Raw genomic sequence first — 11,326 nt, 5'->3', positions numbered from 1 at the left:
CTTCAGCCAGGAGTGGCGGCTTCTTCACGGATGTGAAATGACATTCTTCATTTCCTTGATGCACACCATTGTCCAAAGCAACGCCCGTTCGTATTCTTTTCAAGGATGTACAGGTTCAGTAAATAATATCAAGTCACATCAAGCTTGCATGAGGTGAGGTGTGGTATATAGCTTTCATAAGCTGTCTATATAAGTAAACATTCAAGCAAGTCCCGTGTACCGTGTGAAGTTTTTGCGATTTAAAGAATCAGATAGTAACCACACAATAAGGTAAGTTAAGAAACATGTCTTACCGATTCTGAAATTGTCAATTATGAGTATAGGACTGTATATTTCAATCAAAATTATAACCGAGCACATATTAGTGAATTACGTTTAGCAAATGAAGCGTTTAATTGTATTTCCGCTTGATTTAAGTTTACATGAAATTAGTGGTTTACAAACGTTATGCTACATATCAGTAACTACTACCTGTGTAGTTCAATATGAGGTTAATAAAATTATATTCCTAATGATTCCATGTCATCTAAAATAACTTGTGTATTTTCGTGTTAACTTGCTTAACTCAATGAACCATTAGATATTCACCTGAACCCATCCATGTCTCCTATTATTGTTGTGTTTATAAAGATGGGTCATATTATCGTTGTCGATCAGTGCTACCATACGAAGTCAAAGGTCATGGTATGAGTTTACCTTCTATATTTTATACTGTGTGTATATATTTTTCTTTAGGTAATATGTGAATCACATATGAGAACAATAGTTTCACGTCTTCAGATCATGGTCATGTATGAAGGTTCTTAGCCATCCAACAAATACACCGAGACTAGTTACGTTAGCACGATTTTGTCGTACACAGTATTCAGCTTCACAACGAAAAGGCCAATAACTCTAACATTGCAGGAGCAGCAGAGGGGCTGTACAGACCGAAACTTTTTGCACAATAAACCCCTCCAGGAAACTATTCCTCGATAGAGGGCTTATTTCGACGAAATAAACCCTTCTATTCAGAATACAGGACAAAAAAAAATGTCCCCCGAAAACTCGAAGAGTTTCCAGGGACAAACTCGTTGAGTTTGCACTGACAACTTGGGTTACTTCAATAAATCTGAAACAGTTTCCGTGGCGGGGTCGTTATTGAAAAATCCATGGGTCGGGTCCATCCCCTCTGCTGCTCTGGGAAATGAGTTTCCAAGGAAAAACATTTTTATGTTGCAAATAGTGTATCAAGTCCAATACGGTATCTTGTTCTGGGATCGTGTAAATTTATTGTCACAAATCCGTGAGGTTTTCTTTGAGCATGACTGAAGAAATTTTTAAATTTATTTAAATCCATATCGCCACCACACCAGGTTTGATGAATATTTCTCAGTGTATGTGTATCAACTCCATTGAATATCGCAAGAAGATTACAATTATCCCTGATTACTTTAGGAATTTGTGTATAACGCTGAGTAACATAAATCACATCAGTGTTTTTGTGACGTCCCCGGGAAAATATTCTTGCGGGATTTTTTTGCTTGTCCAACATAACATCATCATACACTACTAGGTTGTTAATTGATTCATCAAGATCCTCGACGCTGGGGGCTTCTTCGATATCAGTGATAAATTCAACAACATCCTCACCGTCTTTACTCAGCGCGCTTGCACTCTCATTAAAATCTTTTATAACGTTATAGCATCGTTGATCATCTACAGATGGAGCTATCAAATACAGTTTATCCCATTTCATCCACTTCATTATCAAGTTCAGCAACAGCTGTGTTTTACCTGAACCGGATGGCCCAATTATAATCGCGCGGATAGAGTTTGGTAGCACTGAATTATGCTTAACTGGCTCTTTCTTTTTTGTCGCAGAAAAATCTGTAATTTCCATTTGTATATAAAGAATAATAATTATGGATCTATATTGTGTGAAGTGTAAGGCACGAACCCCTACGAATGATCTAACAACCATTACAACAAAAAATAACAGACAAGCACTTTCTGGTAAGTGTACGCGATGTGGCACAAAAAAATTTAGATTTCAAAAAAAAAGCGAGAATTTAGCGGAGGTGACATTGCAGCCAAACTTGGAAAGCTCCCCGGAACTCCCTGGGCAAAGTATCCCGGAGAAAAACATCTCCCAGGATACAATTACTGCGGTCCAGGGACCCGACTAGATATCAGACTTGATGAACAATCTAAACCAAAACCGGGAGAGTATCCGATAAACGCTATCGACGCAGCGTGTCACATACATGATGTTGCTTATCGAAGTAAAGATCTACAAGACAGGCATATCGCGGATGTGAAATTAATTCATGCACTAAGCGCCATAAAAAATAAATCATTTAAGGAGTCACTCGCTAATTGGTTAGTAAGATCAGCGATGAAATCTAAATTAGTATTAGGCGCTGGATAATTAAATAAAAATGCAAGCGATTTATTATTCCCCAATCGGATACTGGAGAGGTAACTCAGCAATTAATAAACTCGCCAACGCGGCATCAGTAACACGCGAGGTTGCCAAAAATTGGCTATCAAAACAAGCAATATGGCAAATCTACTTACCACCACCTCGACAAATCAACTTTGCACATTTTGATGTTAGTGTGCCCAATGAAGTTCATCAGGCTGACATACTATTCCTGCCTCATGATACTGTCCGTAGAAAAATATACAAATACGCGCTAACAGTAGTTGATGTTGCCAGTAGATACAAAGAAGCAGAACCGTTAGCGACTAAAACAGCGTCCGAAGTCGCCTCTGCGTTTAAACGAATTTATCAACGAGGACCTCTAAACTGGCCACGATTATTACAAGTTGATCCTGGCAAGGAATTTCAGGGCGCGGTGTCATCACTGACAAAGCAGCATAACGTTACCATACGACGAGGACATACTGAAATTCATCGGGATCAGGCAATTGTTGAGCGATTTAATAGAACACTCGCTGAGAGATTATTCGGATACCAGTACGCGAGGGAATTCATTTACGATACGAGATCTCGTGAATGGGTTGCAAGACTGCCAAACGTGATAGCCGCACTGAATAATGAAATTACCAGAACAACAAACATGAGACCTGTAAATGCAATCACAAAAAAATATATACCCCGCGTCAGTGAACGCGGACAACAGCAACAAAATGTTTCAACGCAGCCAGGGACGCTAGCGTCCCCACTGCTGGGTAATGTCACCGTTAGGTATTTATACGAACCAGGCGAACTAGAAGGAGGAAAAAAAAGAGCAACCGATCCCACATGGAGTGTTACTACACATAAGATATCCAGCATAACCAGATCAACTGGGAGAAACGCAATCTACAGATTAGATTCGACTGCTCCTCAACGCGGATTTAAACGCGAGCAACTTCAGGTGATTCCCGAGGATACACAATTACCACCCCGATCACTAAAGTGATCCGCACTGAAGTGATTCAATCATTTAAATAACTGCAGCAACACCTCTGCGTCGGTTACACTCAAGACAGGTCAACATCACATTTTCACGTGTATGACCGCGACTGCTATCTATTCTATCTACGGTGAATTGCCTTGGGTCGTTTTTCGAATACTGCCACAGCAATAAACAATTACAACTCGCACAGTGATTATTCTGCTGTTGTTGTAATTGTATTACAAATTCAACATCCAAACTTTGTTTGGGATCAAACTCTCTACCATTTTTTTTGTCGCTCTGTTTGTAACCGGCTAATTTCTTTCTTATTGTGTCATCAGCGATTGAGCTGTCGTTGACAACATCATCTAATACAATTCTTCGTAACTGACCTATCCTTCTTACTCTTGACACGGCTAAATAAACTAAATTTGACCACTCGATGCGATCATCAACAATCCAAACTGTTGTATCTGAAATAGTTAGTCCCTGCGAACTGTGGATGGTCATAGCGTATCCTAGCGTCCACGGGGATTTGCTCATTTTCAGTGCCTGTTCAACAGCATCAACATCAACTGTGACAATATCATTTAATACTAAATTCTGTTTCTCCGGACCCGACGCAGTCAGGCGCACTGGAATATCAACATCAATATTCTGCAATCGCGTATCAGCTGGTCTATAACACAACGGCACTGGCAACATGGGAAATTTCTTCTGATGTAACTGAAATAACCGCTGCTGAAGTGTGTCCCTGACTATCTTTCTACTTGCCACAATTAAATCACCTGGTTTCCACGTTTCCCAAAAGTCGCTCAGCGAAGTCTCTGGAATTATTTCACGCATTATCTCACACTGGACTTTATTGGTTTGTAGCCTGATCAGTGCCTTAAACTCTTTCAGCGTTTCATCGAGTGCTCTAACATCGTTAGTTATTTCCTCATAATAATCTACAAAAGTTTTCAGCCACTCGTGTGGAGATTCACCTGTAAATGGGGGTGGTTGACCATGATCGCCGCACATCACCACTGCGGTATTTTTCTTTAGCAGCCAATCCAGAAACTGTTTTAATGTATCCAACGGCACAGTGTCTATCTCATCCCAGATGATTTTCTCGGGAATATATTTCGTTCCCATTCGTTCAGGTGTCCACGTGCCGCCGCTGTATTTGAAAAAACTGTGATACGTGCACGCGTTAACATCCCGTTGTCTCATCTCCCTGGCAAGTCTGTGTGTGGGTGTTAGCACAATCATGTCAGAGTTTCTAAATAATTCAATCGCTCGAGTTGTTTTACCAGAACCACCAGGACCGTTCAGATAAACTGTTTTGTGTCTTGTAACAGGATCGTGCACCGGCGGCAACAACGAAGTTGCCCCCGACGAAACCATCGAAGATATTTCTGCGCTGCGATACTCATCCTCGATTTCAACATCAGCCGATTTACAATATCCGTGTAACATTTCATTCTTTATTCTCCACGAGCCCCACGATGGATCATCCGATATAACATTATCCAACAGCGCTGAGTGTTTTTTATCAATATAAAATGAATCCGTTGCAACTCTCACTGCGGCAACAGGGAATCTATTGATCATCGACAACAAATTTATGGATACATAAGCCAGCATCGAAGATCTCAAATGTATGTACTGAGATGATTCTCCGTCAATATAACTAAAAACAGTCCCTAGTTTTTCCCCGTTTGACAGAAACACATCTTTGCGGTTACAGAACATGTTGTTCGTGGCTGCATCAGCGACAATAAGATCCAATTCAGTCTTGTCCATGATTAATCGACTGTGATGTTGTTTATGATCATACGCTCCACCTTGAGTGAATTTTCCTATTATTCTTCGTCCTAGATCTTTTGCTGTGCTTTCATCATTTCTGAGTTTGCTTTTAAGTACTTCAGGAGCTTTCTTGATGATAGCGTCGATAGAAGTTTCTGGATATTCTCGTGACCAATCTTCGATGACTTCTTCTAACGTAACCGGCGTTGGAGTTGGCAACCAAACTTCGGTTTGACGACAATAACATATAATCGCTTCGCTGACCGTCAGCGACAACAGTATTCGACTGTCAAGCATGTATCGCAATAACACTATCGGTGCCCATCGCTTCTCAACGAAATGTCTGCCAAACCAAACATAACACACAGGATGTAAATCCTTAGCGAATTTAAACGACGACACACAAGCAAATCCGGTCAAGTCAAAATCGGGTAAAACACCGTTGACAGCTACTCTTGTCATGGTATTGCCAGCGTGGCCAAACCGTTTAAAATATTCGCTGCATTCTCCACGCCCAAGGAAACTTCCTGGATAACACGCCGTCATGTCCACGGATATCATACCGCGGTGATCATACTGAGTATTCCACAAACCGCCGTGTCCGTATTCGACACAGCTCTGCTGGATATCAGCAAGAAAACTTTTCGGAGTTGGTCTCCATGAATTTCGTTCCCGGGCTACATGCGCGACAACACCCGGGACAGTAAAACAGTGTGTCAGTAACGTATCAGTGTTGCCAGCATGATATTTTTCTGCGAGTTTTTTCATTTCCTGCTGTAACGCCATTGTTCTGTATATTTCCCCGTTGGGTCTCACAAACTGATCATATTCTCCATCTTCGCTACTTCTGAATAACCACACAGACACTGGATCGGTTTTACTTATCTGATAAATAAAATCAAACATGCTCCCAGAATTGCTTTGCAATTCCGGATAATACTTCACAACACGGTCTTGCGGAAATATCCTAACCGAGTCAGTCCAGGCGTGACTGTTATGATCGATAATAGTTATTGGTGTTCCACGGGAATTGTATTTACACTCATACAATACCTCACCGGTTAACGATGAAACCGTTATAGGAAATTTTAGTAATCGCTCTAGCTCAGCAACATCATTTATTGACGCTCCTTTATCCGCTACTCGTGTCGCCCACGCTGTTATTTTAGTTTGTCTTAGCGGTGTTAGGCCGTTTCCTCGCATTGCATTTTTAAAATGTTCCATTACTCGCTCAGCTACACAATTCAACACCGACACTTTCATCGGTTTGAGTTTATCAACGCGTGGTTTCTTCATCGGATAAATTCCATAAACAACTGTGGTCACAGGATACGCTCTGGCATAATATGGTATATCAATCCCAACAAGTACTCCCGGTTTTGAGTCTTTACTTAACAGAACGGTTTTTCCACGAACGCCTCTGGCATCAAGAACAGGGTCTAGTTTGTCTCTGATAATCCACGTTCCCTCGCCGACTCCAACAATAAATTTTATCTGTACGAAATATCTTCTATCGTCGAGATACCCAATTATGTTACGCGCGATTGTATCGTTCATGGTAGCATCAATGATACGGTCACGAGAAATGCTTTGCATTTCCCGAGAAACGCTCGCGTTTCCGAGGATAATTTTATACGAAGACCACGTGTGTGCGGCACCATCACGACGAAACTCTTCTTTGGCATTCTTGATAACACCAATTACCTCTGCTAACTCTCTTCGTCGTGGATCAGCGGTTAACCGGTCAAGATCGAATCTAGAACCTGATATGGGTTTTATTCTGGATAGTCTTTCAAAACCCATTATTATAATTAAGACAAATATTTAAATAGACAAATATATTATATGATGAACCAATGCAAGTGGATCAAACTAAATTCATCAGCGCCGTGTAGCAAACCCTGCAGAGGCGAATACTGTGGACAACATGCTCAACAGGTCCGCGGTGGGAGTCTAGGACCGATACCGTGTATCAGATGCGGCATTGGAGTACGAGGAAAAACGCAATTATGTTCAGCGTGTGGTGGAAAACGCTATCGAGAACTAAAACGGTATTATGATAAAAAAAATCCAGACTGTGATAACGCTCTCAAATGCGAGCGTGATTACATAAATAAGTTTTCAGACAAATTATGAATTAGACAATGATTTGCTTATAGTATAATGAATCAAGAATTCGTCCGACATCCAACTATTCCAAATTATGAGGCAAACCGAGATGGCATAGTGAGAAACTACAGGCTGAGGAAACAAGTTGGTACAGTTGATAATGCTGGTTATTTAAGATTTACTGTTAGGAAAGGGAGGTATTTATGTCATCGTTTCGTCTATGAGGTTTTTAACGGAGAGATCCCTAAAGGCCTTGTCATTGATCATATTAACGGGAACAGACTTGATAACAGTATTGAAAACCTTCAAGCGATCACTCAGAGCAAGAATACCATACGAGGAAGAGTTAAATGTAAAACAGCTATAAGAAGAGCAGTGAAATCTGTGAATGTTGAGACTCGTGAAGAAATAATATTTCAATCAATGAGCGCAGCCGGTAGGTATTTCGGTATTTGTCCACCTTCTGTACAGCATGTCGCAGATGGGATCTACAAAACAGCATTTTCAAAGAAGCTCAAACAGAAGATTTCATTCTGTTATATAACTCTTATCGTTGACACAAACGACGATAACTCCTCCGAGAGTGTGTAACGCTTTGCAGAGTTGTCGTTGCTGGTCAGAGGATTTGCTCCCCCTAAGAAAGCCACCTTGATAAAATATTTTATCGAGTTCATAACATGTAATCATTTATTTACCGTAGAATATATATTTTTTTACAAACAATATCCTCGTTTTACTGAATATATCCGACTGTTTTGCTCTTCTGTGCTTGTTATATGACCGCGCTTAAGAAAACATACAATTAAAATATTTTAAACAAGTCCCGCCCACTGCTAGAGCGAATTTCCAACTCGCAAGTAACAGTTGGGTTATATACGAAATCGCTCCCTAAGACCTTTGGGTCGATCGAAAGTCAGCACGCGCAAGCAAAACCATAAATTTAATCCGCCAATGGCGGGTGTCTTTTGTGCACCATCCAATGGTCGATTCAATGGATGGTTTTGCTCTGCTGCTGACCGTAGAAAATGACCCACCTGTGTATGTTTGTGTCGTCATAGGATAAGGTCTTAGGATAAGTTAGGATAAGATTACATGTTCATTGTGCCTTTACTTGCTGTCATACTCGAATCAGAGGTTAAAGGTTGTCTGTTCTGTACCGTCTCTTAGGATAAGATTACATGTTCATTGTACCTTTGCTTGCTGTGATACTCGAATCAGAGGTAAAGGTTGTCTGTTCTGTACCGTCTCTTAGGATAAGATTACATGTTCATTGTACCTTTGCTTGCTGTGATACTCGAATCAGAGGTAAAGGTTGTTTGTGTTGTCAAATAAATGTTTGCCGGGCCTGCTAGAGAACTCGATCCTAGAAGCCAGGGCTGTCTCGTCTTGTAAATAAATGTGCCTCTGAGTCACTTGGCAGTCAGAGGGGTCCGTCCTTAGGATAAGTTACGTGTTATATGTTTGTCCTTGTCAATTCACTAAACACGTCTTCTTGAGCCTATAGAACGTTATTTGACGATCTAGAGGCTCTTGCAGGGGATAAAGTGTTTCGTGTTACATGTTGTATTGTCATGTCGGAAGCAGTCCTCGTGGGGTTCTAGAACGTTATTTGACGATCTAGGCCCTTGCAGGGGATAAATGTTTCCGACTGTCTCGTTTTGTTTTGGAAAGCTAGCGTTTCTCATGCAAAGTGTTTCTATTAAAAATATAAAAATATATAATAATATGAATCACGAAAATATAAATACCATACTTGTTGAAATTAAAGAATTACAACAGCGAGGTTTTAATATTTTACTAGACACTGAAACAATTATGTCAGATTTTGAATCCTTGAATGAGCTATCACGCTTGGGGAAGAACAATCTCCCTGCTCGTTATAGGTTCATTAAGGGTTTGCAAGATCGTGTTTACAGATCACTTGCCGGGATAACTGAAAATCAGGTATCTGAATTTATTCCACTGTGCCGTGCAGTTGAGAAGATTCGTCTTGGATTGTCACAAGAGTATGAGACTCGAAAATTAATTAGCACCAGGGTGAGACGGTTAAAAGGTTATATAAAGAATCTAGACACGGAAATGCCTTGCATTTCTGACAAAAATACTAGTGTTTCTGACTACGAGGCCGACAAGGAAGTATAAACCGCATAGCGTGTGACTCACAGCACAAAGTGAAAGTAGAACCTGAGAACGCTAGCGCCCCCCCCCCCCGCTTGGAGTGTAAAGCACATTTCCACGGGTAAAAAAAAAAGTGTATTATTTTTTTTGCCCTTGGAAACTCAAAGAGTTTCTCAAGTGAAGGGCGCTTTCAGATTTTCAGGATTTGCTTAAGCGTTTCAACATCAATACAGGAATGAGAATAGTTCATAATCTGTTCTCGTTGACACCAAACTATGATCATATGATTTTGCTGTAGCTCTGTTAATTGTGACGGAGTTAACAAGAAGTCTTCGTCACCATACACGTCAATAACTATTTTAACGGGGAAATACTGTTCTGGGAATGTCTGTATTTGAAATGCGGTTTTTATTGCCTCGTAAAGAATTTGCTTATCATGAATATGAACTCGTGCATGAATGTACTCGGGTTGATACATTATACACAACCGTTTTTTTTTAAATGCGTGCTAGCACTTTCAACGATAACTTATGCTGGTTTTGATAGGGTATTTGCACGATAAAATGACGAAAATGGATCAGTGCAGAAAAAAAAAACTATTATAAATATTATGGATCCCTTGACTTAGGACTTCACCAGTAAGTTTATACTAACAGTCTCGTCACGCAGGTCCAACAAATTCCCCCTCTGGTCGGTGAGTTTGAAATTTATCGTTGACAACCACGGGTTATGACACCGTAGATAGACCGGATTGATTGGTTCTTGCACAATCAGAAAACCAGGGGGGTCTCTTGGTGTGAACGTATACAGGATAAACCCCTGTTGTGCCGTCGTAGTATCTGATGCGCTGTAACTGCCATCGATGACGTCACATACAAGATTGACCGCAATAACATCTGTGATATTTACGATCCCGGGTGAGATGTGTCTGCCATCGGATGCTGTACTGTTGTCGTGCTTGAGAATAACAGGTTGTGGTTTTATTCGTTCGTACGCGGCAAGAATATCTTCGAAAGATTGATCGATGAGATCAGAGACTGATTTTCTCAGCTCGGGCACGTTATATCCAGGAAATTTAAAATCTGAAATATCATTCACTTGAATACCATATTTAATTGCAAAATCTGCTCTGGCTATCTGTCTATAATTATCATCGATATAGTCTTTAAGATCCAGTAAAGCCTGAATTATTCTTAGATTTATAGTTTCCATGGCCGATGCGAGTTTGTTTAGTTTTTCTATGGTTATGATAATATTATCACGCGGACTTGTTAAATCAGAAATATAATCTTGGAAATATACTCGCAGGAGTTGTAGCTGTTGTTTATGTACTAGATTGATCGGAATAAATAATTCAGATTCTATATCATCTAGACGGTAAACACGGAGCTCCTGCCCCCCCTTAACACGTGGAGCTTCTATACTCCAAGTATCGGGCATTAAAGTACTTTTTCTTGCTAGTAATTGATCTGCAAGGAGTAAATAATAATTGTACTCGAGGTCGTGTAGTGCTTCTTTATAGGTCATAAAATCCGATTTTTCAGGTTTTGGTGGACGAGGTTTAACCTCGGGGGCCTTTGGCCATCCTAATAATGTTCGGATTGAGCTGTTATAAATATCCACGGCGTATCCTGGCGTTGAGATTTCAATGACCGCAGACAGCGTTGGTTCATGAGCTGTTATAGATATTTTGGCTTCCTTGCCGGTGATTCGTTTTATTTGGCGTTGTATCTCATTATTGATTTCTTCGATCTGATAACTCCCAGTGGGAAGTGTAATTGTATTCCAGTCAAGTTCACCCTGTTCGCCGGAGTCGGCTTTGCTTTTCCCGAACACGAATGAATTATTTGGCTGCAGACCACCAAATGATGCCGACCTAACATTGGGCCAGCTGTGATACACACTGAGCTTTGCTAACGCGA

The 11,326-nt window shown here is 40.6% G+C and overlaps 1 protein-coding gene across 8 annotated transcripts in view; it reads left to right on the top strand.

Annotated features, from left to right (window-relative positions):
• Positions 1–11,326, top strand: part of LOC149791058 (uncharacterized) — a 41,374-nt gene that overhangs the window by 13,540 nt on the left and 16,508 nt on the right. For 2 of the 8 annotated variants that reach the window (XR_016423917.1, XM_089972971.1), the window contains exon 1: positions 27–270. The exons of 4 other annotated variants lie outside the window; for them this stretch is intronic. The gene's annotated coding sequence lies outside the window, so the exon portion shown is untranslated. Of the gene's footprint in view, positions 1–20; positions 271–11,326 lie in introns of those variants that run through there. 2 more of the 8 variants (XM_089972976.1, XM_089972977.1) reach the window with 2 other exon arrangements.

Source organism: Sinohyriopsis cumingii, chromosome 10, assembly GCF_028554795.1.
Source record: "Sinohyriopsis cumingii isolate HCF-2022 chromosome 10, ASM2855479v2, whole genome shotgun sequence".
Classification (NCBI taxonomy): Eukaryota; Metazoa; Mollusca; class Bivalvia; order Unionida; family Unionidae; genus Sinohyriopsis; species Sinohyriopsis cumingii.
This window is presented reverse-complemented; position numbering and strand designations above follow the sequence as displayed.